Raw genomic sequence first — 20,114 nt, 5'->3', positions numbered from 1 at the left:
GTGAAACTTTCATGCTTTCAGGAATCGAGAGTTGCGATTAGATCGCACGAAAAGAAAGTGAACAAGTAAGCTGATTTCTTTTCTTAAATCACTGTTATAGTGTACCTTGCGTTTTTGTTTAACCCTCCGCTGTTACACCGAGTCGAAATGACCCTCATTTTATATCTCGGAAACGTCTTATTCGATGTACTTAACAATTAATTCAATAATACACTTGAAAGTGAGATATTGAGTTCTAATGAGAGAAACGATGTTCTATAGTGTTCAAATGATGTCCTCATATTTTTGAGTCTCAACGGCATTGCTAGTTTTGATTGGTGCAGTTTTCAATCGTTTGAAAACTGAAATGGGTCTTATTGATCGAGTATGACATATAGTGTCTCCCAGAAATGTTCGTACACCTTTTAAAACGTAATAAGTTTTTCAAAACTGAGCTAAACGACTTGTATTTTGTTTAGATGATAGTGGGACCAATCTATTAGACAGTGGCTAAAATGCCTTTTTTTAAATTTTGCTATTACTTGAAATGAAAAGAAGAATTTAAAAACCCTCGTTTTTTAACTTTTTTATCTGAGCCTATAACGAAAATTTAAAGAATGCCTGTAGATCTCGGTAATTTATATGCGTGCTGAGTAATTTGATCGAAATCGGTTAACGCAGAATCGAGTTGCAGGCATTGAAGGATTTTTAAAACTGCAGATTTTGGTCAAAATCGTGATAAAACTGCGATTTTAGCGATCTTTAATTTGTTGTAACTCGTAACAACGTGAACCGATTTCGAGAAAATTTTCAGCATGCATGTATAAGTTACCGAGATCTACGAAAGACATTTTTTAAATGTTCGTTATAGGCTCAGATAAAAAAGTTAAAAAACAAGAAATATTTCTTTTTTTGCCATTCCAAGTAATAGCAAAATTAGAATGAGTCATCGTCTAGTATACTAGTCTCTCTATCATCTATAAAAGAATTCAAGTCATTTAGTTTAATTTTAAAATATTTATTGTGTCTTAAAAGGTGTACGAACACTTTCGTGGGCCACTGTATGTGTTTCGCATAGGAAGCATAATAGCAGAGATTTGTAGGCGTGTTTGAAATTACCTTGTTGGAGGAGTGGGAAACCGTGTTCGTTTGGTTCTGTCGTACTTTCCCTTTTGGTACTTTCGAAATTATCATCTTCAACGTACGATCCTATAACTTGCGCAATCATGGGAACATTAACACAAGTACGTACATTAAACAATTAAAATATCGATTTTCGAGGAGCTCGCGAGTTTCCGCGGAAGTTCGAGAGAACTAGCAGGGTGTGAACACCATTCGGCCGGTGTTTCTATTTACCGGAGAAATTGCGGCGAGTTCGTGAGCCGAATTGCCCAGTCTAGCCTGCGCCCTTAAACCCTTTCCCGCAAATGCTGCCGGCTCAACTTTGTTCCAGGCGTTAAGCCCGCGCGGGTCATTTTATCGGTCGTCAGCCAGGCAGCTGGCCAGCTTCTCCGCTCGCTTCTTCGTGACAACTAATTTATTTGGCCGACGATGAGAGAGAAAGCTGACGGAGACAGAAAGCATTTTCTGGTTGGCCCGCGAGGAGAAGAAGGAATATGCTCGGGAAAAATCGATCGCGACGGACTTCCATATTTCGCCGTTGGCGAACCGTTTTCCGCCTTTGTCACCTCTTTGTTGAGCTCGGTGGCTCCGACCGAGCCTGAGAAAGTTTTATTAGGTTGCTGCATGTGGGAGAGCCTTAGCAGTTGCTTCCAAACATCGCATATTTCGTAAAAATGCTTTCTTTCGGGAAATCTTCCTTCTATTACCGGTTCCGCTCTGTCGCAGGCATCTTAATAATTTCTGCTCGACTTTAGCGTCAGAATGTTCGATCGGTGCTCTTATGTTTTTCAAATAGAAGACACCGGATATTAATCTGTTAACCGGATATTAATTTCGTCGTGCCAGGAAGAAAATTCTAATGGGTACGACGATCTTTTTCGTCGTGGAAATTTTTAAAAGTAAGCATTACATTTTACGCCGTTCTTACCCACTGATACATAACGTGACCAATACTTCGAATTTGCACGGGTTAATTTCAAGCATCATTGTAACGTTCTTTATGTGCAGTGGACTAAGGGTGTCAACCCTTATACAGTCATCATCTACTAGCATAGATCGATATTGTCACATTTGTTTACTTAATTATTCAAATTACAGTAATTAGATGAAAGAAATTGCTGTTAAATGAGGAACAATAGAAAGGCTAATAAGTCAGCAAGTAATATCTTCAAAAATATGTTTGATAACATTGTTGAATAACGCTCGGAATTTTTATAAACATCGTGTGAAAATGGTTCGCCATCTGAGGGTTAATTGAAAGGACATGTCGACCATCTAATTCTTCAAATGTTTGTAAAAAGTACCAAGATTTTAGTATCCTGGCTATATGTTACTTTGCATATGCCTTGTGGTTTAATTCATTTTTGTACTTTAGAAATACTTTATATATATATATATAAAGTATTTCTAAAGTACAAAAAACAATCGCTTCTTTTCTCATGTTAATTATTTATTATGACGAAATATTTTACGATATATATATCGTCATAATAAATAATTAACATAAGAAAAGAAGCGATTTTTATTATAACTTCGAACGTGATACTTCTCACCGGAATGAAAAAAGTCACCATCGTAAAACGAGTTGAACGAAACTTAATTCCCCGATCGACAGATCAAATGCAGGACATTTTGGAAAGATTGGAATTCCGACGAAATGGACGGTGTGAAAATTCGCCTAAACGCGTCCAAACTCTTATTTGGCAAAGCAACGAGTGACCGGTTACAGTAGATTCTCGTCGGTGGCCGCGATTTAACTTCACCATCGAATCCCGCGATGACAACGACCGCGAACGTTCGACGGAATAACGAAGACGGGCGTCGGAAAAATAAAAGGGAAAAAAAATGAAACGTGAGGGCGTCGACGAATTCGCGAATAGCCGATGTGTACAAAAAGAAACAGGAAAACGGCGCGAGGGGGATGGGCAAACACGGTCGGACCGGTCCCTCCTCGCAGGGACGCGATCGCGGTTAATCCGAATAAAAATATCATGGCGAAAGCTGTCGAACAACGGGAGATTTTTACTCGGATTAAAAGGGGTTGGCGAGGCGGAGAGGGTGGTTCGCCGACCGACGCGTAATAACTTTCCCAAACACCGTGCTGCAAGTTTGCGTTCGCGATTTTGAGCGAGCCTGTACCGAAGCGCGGTCTGCGCGCCGTTGCTGAATTTATTGTCTGGACGATAAGCTTGTTGATCGATCGATCGTCCGGTGACGAGTCTTCGGATTGGTGCACTGTCTACGAAAATTCAACCGTAACGCGGTTTTTTCGGGAAAAACTGAAAAGTCTCCTATTGGGATGTTCGGCCTCCGGCGCAGCGGCGAGACGTCCGATTTCGGGCGAATTTCCAGTGAGAGATGAGACTTCGAAATTGCTTTAAAGTCTAGATCGAGTTGACGAGTGTGTCTGCGACCTCTAGACAAATTCGATCCATGCATTGTACGGCCGAGTAGAGAGACAGTTTTGACAACAATCGGACTACTCGCATAAATGTTCGAATATTGCCATGTATTCGCAGAATATAAAATCAGCAGCTAAAATTTAAAGATTTCTCGATGTTAGTCGCTATTCTCTGATTCGGCATTTTCCGTTTCGGTATTCTCGGATTCGCACACGCTGATTCGCATATTATTAAAAATTCTTCATCGAATATTTTTCTACTTTGTCTGTAAAAATAGTACAGTTGCGTCGGAAAGTATATTGACACCTTCTAAAACTGGACTAAATATCTTGAATCTTTTTTTTAGATGATAAAAGGACTAGTCCACTGGTAATGATTAAAATACTTTTTATTAACTTCAGCTATTACTTGAAATGTCAGAAAACGTTGACAAACTCCCGTTTTTGACTCTTTATTCTACGGAATCAAATTAAAATTGTACAATTAAGTTGCATGACATCGATTGCTTTGTAATAGATTTATCGTAAAAATTCATTTCCGGATCTAAGCAAATAATTCGAAGTGAGAATGTGCACGGAAGAAAATGATAACGAGCGTAATTAGTGAACTGCGGATTTTATGCATTTATTACAAAAGCGTGCAGGTGACACTTTGAACGACAGAAAGTTTAAAAATATTTAAGAGTGTCAACGTATAGCTTTCATCTTATTCAGATTATTAAAGAAAGGATTAAATCTTCGTTTGACTCCCATTGTTAATGATTGATGGAAACAATCTTTAATTTGCATAAATATCCGCAGTCTGGTAATTAGGGTCTGAAAGCAGTGTCTCAAGATCGATAGAGTATCCCAATATTTGAATAGGGAGGTGCTCCGCGCGGCGGACAGTACAATTTTATTGTGTAATATCCTGGCTGGAGGGAAGGGATGGCAGCGTCCCTCGATCGGACACTAAATCCCCGTTATAAACCCTCCCGGATGGGGAAGAACTTTCGCGCGCCCTCCGAAAGGGCGGCGGCCGTTTGCGCCCTCCTTTTATTTGCAACATTTATTTGACTGGATCCAATATTTATGAAAACAATATTTTGTTTGGTTCCCGTGTTTATTTTACCGTCGATGCGAAACGCGGCTTTGTAAGTCGAGCACGGTGCAGCGAGATCGGTGCAGCGGATTACGCGGATCGGCCGCGGGCCGGGGTATTATTGTCTCTCGTCCAACTAGATTTCCCGGTGTCTAATTCCGTTGTTGGTCGCGTACTCGAAAATTAATCGGCCTCCAGTCGATTTTGTCGCCCTGGAGACCACGAACTCGCGTTCCTCGCAAGTCTTTCCCTTTACATTCTCTCGCGCAAAGAAACCCCGATTACGAAACTGTGGAACATCGTGCGAAGTTCTGCTTGCAAATGTTATTTTATAAACATCGGAATCAGGTGAGAATTTCTTACCGTAAAGAAAGAAACTTGTTGTGCCATTGAAGCGAAAGCAGAAGCGCTATTAATTTGAATTAATATGTTTCCTTGTACTTCACGTGTTCGCGGATGCATCCGAGGAATGCATGCAATTCCGCACTCTATGAATCAGGGAACTGTGGAAGTTTGCGGAACATTCACGAAGTTTGCAAAGTACTGGAAACGTTTGCAACAAGCGATGACATGAATGCGTAAAAGTCTGTAATCAGTGATTACGAAACTATGAAACTCTCTGCATAACGTTCCCAAAATTGGCATGATGCAACGAAATGTTCGGATCAAGTAACGCCGCGAACGCGCGAAGATCTGCAATACAGCGATGCTTTAGTGATTGATTTACGAAACAGCGATCTTCGCAGAAAATTTGCGAAGTGGAATGAAACGTCTGCGTCGGGAAATGCGGTAACTGGATAAAGATCCGCAGTTTAGTGATTACGAAACTGCAGGACTTTACGCAGCATTAAAAAATTTATGAATCACAGGGTAGCATTTTGCATCAAGAAGCACATTGACTCCAGTGCTACTTCGTTCTCACCAACGGAATCTCTTAGCCGGCGAAATGAGTTTTTTATCTGATTTGGAATGCAACGAGATTAAAACGTAAACATTTCCCTTTGACTCCCGATTATTCCGAAGCACCGCGTAAAAATCTGCATTTCCATGAAGATCCGCGGTCTAATTATCACGGCGCGTAACGCCGAAGCGATTGTATTTCGTCAGAGAATATTCGTGGATATAATTTTCGCGCGCGACAGAAAACATTGTAATAATGCAAATTACTTCGTTGCGACAATGTTAGTAGCCAAACCTCGCCGGACAAATATTACCAAACAACAACGTCACCGGGGGAAGAATTTCCGTGATATCGTTCGATAAAAATCGATGCTGCACACGGATCCGCTGCGTGCGATACCATCGATGCACTTCCTCAGATGCGACGATCGTTTCCATCGTCAATTATACACAATTAAATGGATATTTTGTTTCAGAGATCGTTGCAGCCGGCCGCCCGAACAAAAGGAATTATCGAGGCATAAAAGCGTTAACGTCAGCAGTGAAATAGCAACCGAATTATACGATGTATTATATTTTTATTCATTCGTTTATTTCGACGCCGCGTTTCATTCTGCGATGCATTTGTAATTATAATCGCGTGCACGTATCCCGTTATATCGTATCAAATGCATTACAATACATTGCATTATGCTGTACATATTATATTGTATTATTCAGACGATATACTACGCGCGCGTTTACATGGAACATCGTATATTATATTATGCTTTTTCGCCGTGCATTTTATTTCTTTCTTTCCGCTCTTTCCCAAATCTTTGCAATTCTATTCATTGCTTCCGTCCTGCCGCCTTTTCGCCTAGAAAATTTTATATTACTATATCACTCCGTGTGTTGCCTCATGCTCCTTTCATGCATACATCGTATTTTCCTGACCCTTTTCACAAATCCTGCACATCCTATCCCCTTCGCATCTCTCCAGTGCCGACTTTCGAATTTCCTTGCCGTTCACGTGAATTTGCGAACACTAGGGTAATTGCTAAATAAATTGCAAATGCCGAACCGCACCGCTGAGATCCAGGTATCTCAATCAAAATTTGTGTGCAAGCGTACAAAGGCCCGCAATCTATACATCCTGTATACGCTCCCTGGTTATATATATAAACTGTTCCATACAATCATTGTTTTAAAATATTACGAAAATTCTCTCGTCTCGAAATTCCAAGACATTTAGTGAAATACATGCATCCATTTGAAATAAATTGCTACTAACGAAAATAAGGTTATTTTAGTGGTTTTGCTCTAAATCTGTTTATTTTTTCGGTTTTTTTTCGTAAACGGCTGTATTTCATCTTAAGTATGTTTATTACTTTCTTGCTGGTAATAGTAATTTAATAGTAATTTTTATAATAATATAACGATATATAATATTGATATATGATGCTGGTAATAGTAATTTTTATAATAATATAACTATAAATAATATTGATATATGATGTAACGACATATAATATAACGATAATAGTAATCAATTGACGATAATAGTAATAATAAGATTTAAAGAAACTATAGATTGCGCGAAGCGATGATTTTGAAGTATATTATATATAATATATAAATTTTCGTTATAGGCTCAGATAAAAAATATTAAAGAACAAGGGTTTCTAATTTTTTCTTTTCATTCCAAGTAATAGCGACATTAAAAAAAAATTCAAGACATTTAGTTCAGTTTTGAAAAAGTTATTGCGTTTTAAAAGCTATACGAACACTTTTGTGGGCCACTGTACCTACGCCAATACTAGTGTTAATAGCCAATGTGATGTAAATCGCCACTGTAAAATTACGCTGGGCAATTATGATCTTTACTCCCGAGTAAACGTTGCTTGAGCTGATCTATGTTTTTGATAAACTTGACTCTTTGGGAGTCAAAAATGTTATACTGTCAGTACGTCGTTGATGTTATCGGCATCATTTACCACACTCACACCTTGGATTATTGAAAATATCAACACTGAATAAAGAAGCCGCTGAATTACAATGACTGGCTATAATACGATCGAAGTTGAATTTGATATTCACCGTTCTGCCGTCATCGTTCCTCCCACTGCGAATGATCAATCGTGCAGCCTCCGACACCCAAGCACCCAGAAACCCATCCAGCACCCCCGAATTTTCTACTTTCCCAAGGCCGCGGACCACGAAAAATCAGGCTGACGCTCTCGAAAATCGTGGGAGGCGAGATCCCATCGGCCGAATGACCGTCGAATTCGTAGGAACCTTTTAGTCCCGGCGGGCCACGCCAGAACAGATTATCCATCCATTATTTCGGGGGCTACGCGGCGAGGGTGAAACATAGGGGAAGAAGCGTAGTAGGCTGTCGTTGCGGCGCGGTTCGACGCGGTTCGGCGGAGCGGTCCGCTCGGCACCGCGTCGCGTCGTCTTCGTCCTCGCGCGGACGAAGTTGGATTTTCCGAGCGGCTTTTAAACGCGCGGTGCGGCACGGCCGCGTCGTATTCCGGCGTGGCGCGTTCGATTCGTTTCCGTCGCTCGAAAAGGATGTAATTAATATCGTCGCTCGGCTTTCGAATTTGCGACTGCGCGCCTCGCTCCTCTCCGTCCCTCTCTCGCTCGGCTCGCGTCGCGTCGCGTGCCCTCTCGCTCGTGCCGCCTGCCCTCCGCCCTCTCGGTCCTCGCCGTCCTCTCCTCCCCATCTCGGCCCGCCACCCTCTCGCGGGGGTGGCTCTCGGCGTCGAGGTTCGAGCCTCTCAGTCGTGCCGAGAACCCGCTTCGTTGCGGGGTTACCTCCTCCCTCGGTGAGCTACCGGATTCCGCGAAGCCGACAGTTCCGCGACTACAGAACCCGGAGCGGATCGCGTGGGCCCGTCGCCAAGGTCCAGTCGAGCTGCCGAATCGGCAGTTCTAGTCTACCGTTCCCGCGCCGCGAGTTCGTCTTCTCCGCTCTTGTCCGAACACGAGGAAGCCACCGATCGCTTCACGATCGGCTCTCCCCGAGATCGTTCGATCTTTTTCCGCGGGGTCGGAGTGCCGCGTCCTCTCTCGTTCGTGGATACTACCAGGAACTTCGCGGTTTAGAGGATCCCGGTGGCGTGCAGCTTCCTCGACTGTCTCTCGGTCCCGAAGCAGGAAGAGGAAGAGCGACCGATCGATCCGCGTAATAAAGGGAACTTTGCGTCGGGTGCGTTCCGCAGGGACACGAAGAAAGGGTCTGCCCTAAGCAGAAGAAAGTGGACGACCCTCCGCCGCGCGAAACTCTTTTCAGCAGGACGGACGATCCTCCCGGGAGGCCGGCGAACCGCTCGGGGAACCGTATGAGAAAGAGAGACAGACCGTAGCGTCGAAGAGGCTCGGAACGTCGAAGTCCGGTCGAGTTTCCGCTCTCGCTAGGAATTTGTTGCTCGCCGGAGCAGGTTCTCGTGGAAGAAAGGAGAGATTAACGAGACGATTAATCGCCGCGGAGTGCGTTCGAGACGGTTCTCGCGCGAGTCCCTCTGCCTCTCCCCTCCCGCCCCCTTCTCTCCCGGCTCCGAAGGAAGCGGTCTAATTCGGATCGTTAAGTTTTGCGACGTACGGGCCGCTGCAGCGGGCGGGCTTGTATCTCGACCGGGTGATTAAAGATACAATTAATGGGCCGACAATTAAATATAATTAACTCGGGGGATAGGGTACGCTGGCTCCGCTTGCCAATTAGCGCGTTAGCGCCTTATCGGACATCGGCCGATCGGACGGCCGCGAGCTTCGATCTCGAGCAGACAATAAAATCGCCGTAATCGGCGCGGGTAACCGGTAGCCGTGCTGGAGGAGTGGGAAAAGGAGGGAGAGAGAGAGAGAGAGAGGGAGAGGGAGGGAGGGACAGAATCGGAGGAGGTCCGTGAGATAGAGGATCGAAGTGGCGCGTAATGAGGATCGATTAACTCGAGGAACTCTGGATGCGTCATTGATCGTCCGCTCGGTGGGAGATCCACGGTTTGTGTCGGAGATCGGCGGATAAGGATCCTGGAACCGAGTACCGCGGTCAGGTAGCGTAGCTCGCGTCTAAGGTGCTCTCCGAGTAGGGAACAAGCGTGCTACGGGGAAAGTTACGAGAGGACTTTGACTCGGCCCGGGATCCCGAGTGGAGAAACGAAGAGCACTCTCGCGAGACGATCCGGATTACATGCTCGCGGTGCCGAGGGGGCCGAAGTGGCTGTCCGTTACTCGTCTGCCACGGGAACTGAGACCCTGAACTTGAAGCCTGCATGCATGCTCGCCGCTGAATCGCTACGACACGCTCGCACACTCCTTGGAGAGCACCGACGGCCACCGAGGGCAGCCTGGACACATCCAGAGCAACGGAGAATGCTGACTGCGCACTCGTGACATACGGGGCTTCCGTTCAGGATCGAAAGGTAGGTCCTAACATCGATCGTTTGCCAGTCGACTGGCGGATCCTCCGCCGAAATCGATATTTCCTCGCGCGAACGTTTCTTCAATCTGTTTCAGCGCCTAGAGTAGCGGAGCCTGTTAATGTGGCGTGACCAATCGCTGTGACCTTGCTTTGTTTTCGGGAATAATTAACGTTATATTTAACGAATCAAATCATACAGAAGAACGACAAAATTTAATATGTCTCATTCGATAATTACGAAGTTAATTATGTCCGAAAAGAAACCGAAGGCGCGGCATTTGGTTATCACACAGTAATCGGCTTCACTATCCTATACATTGGGATTTTTGTCTTTCCAACGGAACGATCTGTTTCTACGAAATTCAACAGACTCGTTTTTACGTGTTTAGACTGTACTTTTGAATTTTGATTGGTCGATAGTATCAAAATTGTAGTAGTCACGACGCGAAAGAGCAGACCATTCATCTTGGACGGTTTCGCTCGGTTATTGAATCTCGATAATTCTACAATCGAAAACTCGGTACGACTTTTAATTAGTAAAGAATGTGTTTGACTTTTGTACTACGGAGGATGAAGAGAGTGGTACAATAAATTCTCCCTAATTATCCCTCAGGTTTTAAACAAATCTGGACGATTTGAGAAGAGGAGATACGATTATTCGAGCCTCGTGGCTCGTTTTTGTAGTTGTTGACAATCGACGACTATAAGAACGAGCCGCGAAGCTCGAATAATCGTATCTCCTCTTCCCAAAATTGTCCATTTTCGTTTACAAGCTGAGTGACAATTGGAGAGAATTTACTGTATTTCGAAATTCGCGAGTTAATTATTTCAGCACGTTGTAATCGCAGTAGCGTAAGTCACACATTATCCTCGTTGTGAGAAACAAGGAATGTTATTGGTTCACTAACATTCGCATTATTTATTTTCCAAACTTATTGTTAAGATAATTTACAGTTAGGTTAATTTATGGTAACTATAATTTACTTCACTCGTCGTTTGAACATTTTAACATGTACATGATTCTAACCCATTCGTTTATGTATTGAGCAAACCTTAAGAATTGGGAATTAATCCTGCAACCTTTAAGCCCTATTTAGGGTCGGAATATTGTGAACCATCGTTGGAGAACAATTACTATAATCGTCGCGGTAACAATGTATACAAATTCATGACTGTAGTTTCGACATATATAAACAAGTATGCGAAATTTCATTGAGGTATATTATGTAGTAATTCGGTATATATTGTCCTAAATATGTTCGATCTTTTAAGTACGGCGCTAGCCTAAGCATTTCTGAAGCCTCTTCCGCATTTAACGGAGCAGAGGTTCGTGATAAGAGCAAGAAGATCCGCAGACTGTTTATTAACTTGGGAATGAATCTCTATGAAGAGACGACTATATATATATACATATATATTGCTAGGAAAAATGTGGAAGGGCGCTCCCGCGGGAAATGACCGCGTAGCCCGCAGCAGGCGTTTCTTTGCGCCCTACGCGCGATTTTGCGCGACCTTTCACTCGTCTCCGTAGAATCTCTCGGTCTATTGCGCTCTAACCCTCCACCGGCGGTGCATCGAGGGTAATAGTCCCACGTTATTCTTCCCTTATTCGTATCGAAGCGTCTCGAGCTCTCCGGTGCATCGAGTCGAGGAGAGTTGCAGCTGCAGCTGCGAGCTTACTCTTCTGCAGCTGCGAATTTTCTTCAACTGCAGTCGAAACAATTTTGTTCGCCTTCTTGGCAAATTTTATTCGTTCGAAAAGAAAATTTGTTCTTGCAATAACTACTGCAAAGTACTGCGAATGAACAATCTTACACAGCAAACGAATCATGCATCGTGCAGTTTTTTTCAATAAATAACGTCTCGTCAGGAAAATATGCTACTTCTTCTTATTATGCTACAGGATCCTTCGGATTTCTATGTGAATTATTTATTATCTCACTATGTTATATATCTAACCATTCCAATCTAAGCTGATCCATGTGCAGTACTATCTATTATGCAAACGAGTAAAGATTATATCTATTACTTTAATTAAGTAATCGCTATTTTATTTGAACACATACGTGTCTTTTAATAGGCCGTAAGACAGTAAGTATACTGTTTCCTCTTACGAATGCACATCCGTACTAATCTTAAGCTGATACATAGACTGCGGATGTTATGCATTTATGGGAAAAATGTTTCGGTGAAATATAGAGTAGCGACAAAATTAAAAAAAAGAAAAGTAAACTAAAAATGTTGATATATTAATTAAAACTTATTATCCTACGTCTTGCAATCGATGCAGATAATTTTTATTTTGCCTAAAGACATATGTATAACGAATAACGAACGAACGTGAAAGCGAACAACGTTTCGAAATTAATTAGTTCATCACAGAGCAATTCGCTGTATACTCGAAATTCGAAAATCGATTTAGGTAAGGATCATTAGGTAAGTCCCCCTCCGATTCTTTCCATTTTCGCATGTGTTATTGTGCTCAGAAAACTCAACGAAATGTGTTTCTTTATATCGATGATCGTTCGGTTCGAAGGGGTGAAAACCACTACCAAAGGGCACGTTAAAATTCAAGAGAATTCCATATTTCCACCAGACGTTCCAATTACTCTCATCACACGCTAAACTTTTACGGGTTCGTTTCCGTCCTTTAAACCGAATTACCGGCGATATAAAGAGACACGTGTTGCTTAGTTCCTTGAAAAGTACAACATATGTGAAAACGAAAGAACTTCAATGGGTACATTTACCCAGCGCTCCATGTTAGAATGACTATGGAAACACATTTTTCTGCCTGACTAAACGTGTAAAGTTTACGAGCAAGCTAAATTAAATTAATTCCCGGTCCAAGAATCAGATTGACCTTGACGCCGGTTTACCTATCGGGAGATCCTGATCACGGCGATTAATTATTTCGTCACCGGTGTCGCGACACGGAGGTTATCGAATCTCCCTCAAACTGCTTGGTAACCCTATGCTGGTAGCGCGTAAGAAGCTCGGCTTTAGCCGCTCGTAAAGCTGTGGAGAGGTTCAGATTGTGCGAGTCGGTCGGGCAATTCCGGCGCACCTGCGTCTATCGTGCAGAGCGGAGGGCCAGGACATCGGGAAAAAGCGGGAGGACACGGTAGGAAGCGAGAGGACCGCGGAGCGAGCCGAAGAGGAGGGACACGAGACCTGGCAGCCGGCGAGACCGAATGGAGGGAACAGTTCGAGGGCATTATTAAGGGCCCCGTGTCCTCGCTCATTACGCCATCCGAGAAAACCGCGTCGTACGTTCCGGCTTATCTCCATTAGGCGAACCGGAATTACGTAGATATCGTGTATTTAAGTGCGTGCGGACGCGCACCGTCGTAAATACCCGTTCGTCCCCCTTCTTCGGCGCATCCTTCTACTCCGAGGAGGGGCACAAGCGGCACAGGGAGACCGAAACGAGGCGAGAACCCTCGCGATAACGGGCGAAAATTAAAGCCATCTTTAAATATATTTCGATCGCGCGACTTTAACGAGGCCGGCCGGCGCGCCGTTGATTGCCCCGCGGAAATGTCAAGGAATTCGTTAACGCGGCCCCGTAACGAGACGATGGTCCTCGCCACCTTCGAACGAGCCGATATCTCTCGATAACGCTGCCGACCACGCAACCGCCTCGGAGATATTAATTTCACGTATTTCTCGCGAACTTGCTGGCCCTGCAGTTTGCGAAGTACAGCAGCGTTTACGAGGACTTTGATTCCAATGAACGTAACAGCGGAGCGTTGATGTGTAAATCATGCGTTGCTCGGAAATTTGCTGATTTGTGGTATTCAGAAATAATTGGCGAGCGTTCTACAAATCACAGTGTTGGGCATTATTCGAATTGTTACGAATAAATATTTATCTGAGATCATTATCTAAAATGAATTACTTTCCGTTGAATATTTTATTCGAAGAACGGTTATTCGCGTTCTTCGTTGTATGTACATATTTGAGAAGAGATCGCGAAATAATTCGAACAACAATGCGAATAATCGTTGACTACTTTTAGTTTTACGTATTCTTATAAGAATATATTTAGACGAATACATTCGGGATCAATGCAATTTCGACTGCTTATAGAATTATAAAAAGTAGCAAACTTTTCGATTCGACGTTCGAAAAAACGAACGCGAAAGAAAGAAATCGATGAACTGTGAAAAAAGACGCTTTATATTCTATTATTTTTTTTATTCAAATCAATTATTTTCTGTACGAATTCCTGTACGAATAATTCACATGAAAATTTTATCCGGGCAAATTTTTCTCCGAATGTATTTTCATTCGATTGGACATATATTCGATAGTGTCGAATAAAATTTTATGCGTTAAGTCTTTATCGCTTGCCCGTCGTCCAAATAAAATATGCTACACGCCCTATTTTTTATGTCGTATGCGATCTCAAAAAATGTTTTATAATATCTCAATTATCTCTCGTAATCTCGAGCTTGATTTAACCCTTTGCAGTCGAAGCTGTTTGAATTCGAAATCCAAAACATGATTTCTGATCTACAGTATTTCTATTTTATATAATCTATTGCGATTTATGCATATGAAATTGAGCCTATTGCAGCAAGTACAATGCAATTTTAAGTTTTTTAAATATAGGAACGAGTCTGATGTTCTCAGAATGATTTTGAAAAATAGTATATCAATTTTTAGTGGCGCCTCAGAGTCGCCATTCGAGTGCAACGGGTTAATTATGCCTGCCCCTGCCGGGTAATTTCTTGAATGTTGCTTGACTGATTTGTTTTTAAACTTTTCGTAAGTTTTGGTTGTTTCACGACGTATCTTTTCCGTGTTTTATTCAATGATTTACGTCTTTGATTTATAATTGGTACGAGGGAGCAAAGGATGATCGGCAAAATTCCGCAGCAAATCAATGATACGCGTATCGTCGATAAAAACGGGAGAGTTCCGCTCGATGTCGCAGCGTATCTCCCCAACCTACCCTCGTTAGAGAGGCCGATAATTGTTTATCCACCGTCAACGACGCGTTCCCCGGGCGAACCGTCGGTATAATTAATTAAAAGTCATTCGACGACGCGTCCCCCGTGTCGCGCGAATTGTTACGCCATTCAGGGGACGCGTTACTTGTCATCGATTTGATAGAGTTGCCTCGCAACGGGCCTATTCGGTGACACGGGCCGCGGCAGGCTGCATTATTTCGAATCTGGATATAATAAAATCTTACGTGCGAATTATTAAAGATTCGATGGTAATAAATAATCTTCACTTGAGTATGGTACGCAATATGTACAGTGACCCACAAAAGTGTTCGTACACTTTTCTTTTAAAACACAATAACTTTTTGAAACTGGACTACGTGACTTGAATTTTTTTTAGACGATAGCGGGACTAGTCTTCCAGACGATGACTAAAATGATTTTTTTTTAATTTTGCAGAAAATTTTATTGAAATTAATTGACATTCTTATGAGTCATAAAATATATTAAAGATGACAAAAATCGTAGTTTCATCACGATTTTGAACCAAAAACTGGAAGAAATCTGCAGTTTTTTAAAAACTTTCTTCCTGTAACTCGATACTAGGAAAGCATTTTTTAAATTTTCGTTATAGGCTCAGATAAAAAGAAGTTGAAAAAGGAGAGTTTCTTACCTTTTTCTGTCATCCCAACTAATAGCAAAATTAGAAAAAGGCATTTTAGTCATCGTTTAGTAAACTAGTCCTTCTATCATCTAAAAAAAATTCAATTCACTTAGCCCAGTTTTAAAAAAGTTATTACGTTTTAGAAGGTGTACGAACACTTTTGTGGGACACTGTACATTCATTCGATCGTTTGCACGTTTGCACGATACGTAAAATTCGTTCTGTTAAGCATGAATAAATGTTGAAGTTGTCATAAATCGCGGATTCTCGACACGAATGAAACAATCTTGGCCAATAATACCTAAATTAAACGCGGAATATCCAGCAATCGATTCGAGACTTAAAGAGAAAGTAACAATCGAGGAATTTATTAATCTTCCAATCGCGGGTAACGTGGAATTCTCGTTCGTAAAATTTAGCAATGAAAAACTAAATTTTAGATTACTTCTTTTCGTGTTTCTCCTATTACATCCATTTTAATTTAATTCATCTGCATAACAAATAAATCCAGCCCGCGATTTCTCACCGTAAAATCAAAAACTCGCCCGCGGTTGGAGGGGTAATCCGTAACCGCGCGGACGGATGAAAACGTCCGAAGCGTTTTGAAAATGTCACCAACTTGTACACAGATCTATCAAGTACAGCAAAGTAAAGTGTTTGAAAGTCTATAAAAACAGCGGAACATTTATTACCGTTCCGGTTTGCGAATTGAACACAATTTACCGTGCACGGCGTAATAAATCACGGCTCGCGTAACAACGTAGACAAAAAAAGTGGACGTGTTTAAAGTGCAGCAACAGCCGTTAGAAATTATAGTTCCATTGTCTTCCCTCTGCTGGTGTCTCTCTCAGGAGAAGGAGAACGTGACTCCCACGCAGGATTCGCTCCACTTCCGCGCAGACAAACGCATCGTCGAAAATTCCACGGTCGTGTAAACCGTCTTGTAAACAAGCTCGTTCCTCTCGGCTCGCTAATTCCTCGCGGTTGTTCGAGCGAAGCGGCCGTGACATCATGATTTCCCGTATTTTTAACCGCTCGCGCTATTTTCGATCTCGCGGCCAGGAAATCTCGGCGACAATCGTTTCGGAAAACCGAACCGAGGGTCGCGCGAAGGTGCGAAGCAGCCCTTAATCAAGGGTCGAGATTAGTCAATGTCACGTGAGCTTCCTGGCGTCGGCGTCATTATTTAATAGGGTCGGACTCCGTGGATCGGCCAACGCCACAAGTTACCGCATAAATCATCGCTTTATCGCCCCGGACTTTCTCGTTAAGGCTGTCCCGCTTTTTTGACGTATCGCGGGAAAGAGAGGAATTAATTAGACTTCTTCCCCTCCCGTTGACATTGTCCACTCTTCTGGGAAGGCACGTCTCCGCGCCGAATCGCGATCATCGCGGAAGAACTTTCATTTGTGAAACGCGGACTCCGAAGAGAGGACGACCTCGAGGCGGCCGAAGCCGCGATAACGATCTCGATTCACGGGAATCGGAGTTGCGATTCAACCGGGAGAGTAATTAATCTTCGGGGCGCAGTGTCTAGCACCTTGGGAATGAATATCGGCGAGAGTGACGGTTGGAAGAGATTGTAAAGCCCCGGGAATCGATAAAAATTTCATTTCCAATAACAGGAACTGTTCTTAGTTCACTGTCGATTTTTCTGCATTTATGCGAGTACGTGAAATGCGCGAAAAAATGTGATGAACATTATCAAATGAGCCGTTTATTTTGAAAGAGGCATAAGTCACTTTTTCAAAAAAATCAAGTTAATGGTAACACTAATTACAATTGAACGGTATCTTTTCATTTTTAAAAAAAAATGTGACTTACGCCACTTTCAAAATAAACGGCTCAAATGTTGACGGACATTAATTTCATGCACTTACAGTCACGGATAGAACCATCAGTACAAACGAAGGGAAATAGGCAAATCAGTCGCTGTGGCCGGCTGTCGAAGATAATCATAGAGAAAGAAATTCGATATTGATAATGAATAACAAGTTCCATTTGAAACAATCGCTGTGACCGGCTGTCGGATACCATTACGAAGATAATCATAAAGAAAAAGAAATACGACACAGATAATAAATAACAAGTTCCATTTGATAAACACAATGTTTAACCCTTATCGGATGTCAGATATCCAAGTCTAATGTATAATGTCACGTCAGAGGTGACTTACGACCGTTAAGGGTTGACGGAATGATAAGTTGGTGCAACAGCGGAGGTCTTGCAGTCTTGTGAGGACGTACATGTATACAATAATGTCTTTCTAATTGACGCTCAGATTGTCCACAGAAATGGACAATTTGGGAAGAGGAGACACGATTGTTCGAGCCTTGTGGTTCGTTTTTTATGGTTATCGATTGTTAGCGACTATAGAAACGAGCTGCAAGTCTCGAATAATCGTGTCTCCTCTTCCCAAATCGTCCATTTTTGTGGACAATCTAAGCGTCAGTTAGGGAGACATAACCGTATACAGTAAATTCTCCCTAATTGACGCTCAGCTTGGAAACGAAAGTGGACAATTTGGGAAGTGGAGATACGATTATTCGAATCTTGCATCTCGTTTTTATAATTGTTGACAATCGGCAACGACAAAAATGAGTTGCAAGGCTCGATTGATTGTAGCTCCACTTTCCAAATTGTCCATTTTTGTTTCCAAACTCAGAGTCAATTAGAGATTTCGTGGTCAAAGGATTCATATTCGGATACCTCGGACGGCGGATTATTTACACAACTGTACTATCGACGACACTCTGAACTTCATTCAGCAATTTTTCAAACCATATCAGGAATTTATATATATATTCACAGGAATTTATTTTATTGAATTGCCGAAAATTGAGCAATTATGTTAACGATATAAATGCTTTGGGAAACCTCCGGGAAAGAGCAAATATAATCGTCAAATTATCTAATGGATCGCTTTTCGGGAGCAGAAAAACCTGTCAAAGAAGAAATGCCCGGAAATGCCCGTTTTGGGCCGCAGAAGGGTAAAGAAAGGTTTCCCATCGTGTTTCTCCGATCCGATGTTGGAAGAGCTGCGCGGCCCGGCGTGGTAAATGTCCCGTGATGGAAGCTTGAAACCGGCCCGATGTTCGCCATTAGCCGAAAACCAGTCGCGAAATATATTCGTCTGTTCGAAAGAGGCGATTCGAAACGTGCCGCAGCGGCGCGGAGCAGAGCAGAGCGGAGCCGAGCGGAGTAAAGTTGAGCAGAGCAGTGCAGAGCAGAGCAGAGCAGAGCAGAGCAGAGCAGAGTGGAGCGAAGCAAAGCGGAGCTGAGCAGAGCAGGGCAAAGCAAAGCGGAGCAGAGCAGAGCTGAGCAGCGCGGCAAAGCGCGGAACCGAAAGGGAAGCGCCGATGGAAAAATGGGAGGGAACGATAGCCCGGAAACGACCCGGTTCCTCGAGCGCCGCCGCGTCAGATAAATTGGATCCGAGCCGTTTTATCGTAAAACACTCTTTTCTCCCGTTCTCTATCGGCGCGGAGCCCCCGATGGCTCTCCCGGTCATCAGCAGAGGGAAACTTTAACTCCCGGAACCGAACTCTCCAGCGGGAATGAGAAAGAGAGAAAAAGAGAAGAGAGAGAGAGAGAGAGAGAGAGAACGGGTGGGTTCCCGTCGTCTGGCCGCGACACCCAGACCGCACCGAACGGTCCCCCTGGTCTTAGTCGATTCTTGGTTTCTCTTTACGAGTCAACTTTTCTCGCCTTTATCCGTCCACTCGTCCCGTATCCTTTCCTCTTGGCGCGGCGCCCAACCTCCCTCACCCCTCGCCTCTCCTCCAACCCTTTCCGACCGCTTTCCAGTCATCCGATGCTCAAATTGACGTTTATACAGTTCCACTTTCAGCCCTTCGCTCTTGAATCCGCTACCGAACACTCTCAGAATTTCGTACGACCCAGAACCATCTTCATCCCCGAGAGTTTCTTCATTCGATGAATGGTTCTCCAGCGAAACACTCGTCCCTTGCGTCGTCCTCGGTAATACTTTCCGCGGAACAAATCCTTTATAGAGAAGTCGATCATTATGATCGTAGGATATTAGCAATCGCTGGTTGTTTCGTGAAATCTTCTCGAGGTCACCGCAGAAGACGACTCTGGCGTTACGTGTAAAAATCGAGGACATTGGAGGCGTGTTCGCAAAACAGCATTTTTATCATGTTCGTGAAGGTAGGGTATCGTATAAAAGTCAGACGTAAACGGCTGATTGTATGCGTCCATCGCTTGCGATTAGACGCAACGTCCGCACACAGATGATATTTTATAATATGCTTTGTCTATGATACATTTATTATTCAGTATATTATCGTGAGAGTTGCACAAGAAGTAATCTGATTAATGGTTAACGATTATAACTATAGTTGATTATTATAACTATGTTAATTTATAATAAGTAACGAATTATAATTGTTAATCTGTAGTAATCTCAAGTAATCTGATTAATGGTTAACGATTATAACAAGTTAATTATTGCAACTATGTTGATTGTTACATCTATGATAATTTATAATAAGTAACGAGTTACAATCGTTAATCATTAATCGGATTACTTTTGCCCAATAATTATAAAATAGTTATAATGGATAATTAGTTATATTCGTTATTCA

The 20,114-nt window shown here is 42.8% G+C and overlaps 1 protein-coding gene across 1 annotated transcript in view; it reads left to right on the top strand.

Annotated features, from left to right (window-relative positions):
- Positions 1-8,264: 8,264 nt before the first annotated feature.
- pxb (putative Hedgehog signaling attenuator pxb) overlaps positions 8,265-20,114 on the top strand; it is a 508,778-nt gene continuing 496,928 nt past the window's right edge. The window contains exon 1 of the mRNA XM_033468232.2: positions 8,265-9,889. The gene's annotated coding sequence lies outside the window, so the exon portion shown is untranslated. The remainder of the gene's footprint in view (positions 9,890-20,114) is intronic.

Source organism: Megalopta genalis, chromosome 2 (genome assembly GCF_051020955.1).
Source record: "Megalopta genalis isolate 19385.01 chromosome 2, iyMegGena1_principal, whole genome shotgun sequence".
NCBI lineage: Eukaryota > Metazoa > Arthropoda > Insecta > Hymenoptera > Halictidae > Megalopta > Megalopta genalis.
The sequence above is the reverse complement of the archived record's forward strand: the minus strand, read 5'-3'. Positions and strand labels throughout refer to the sequence as shown.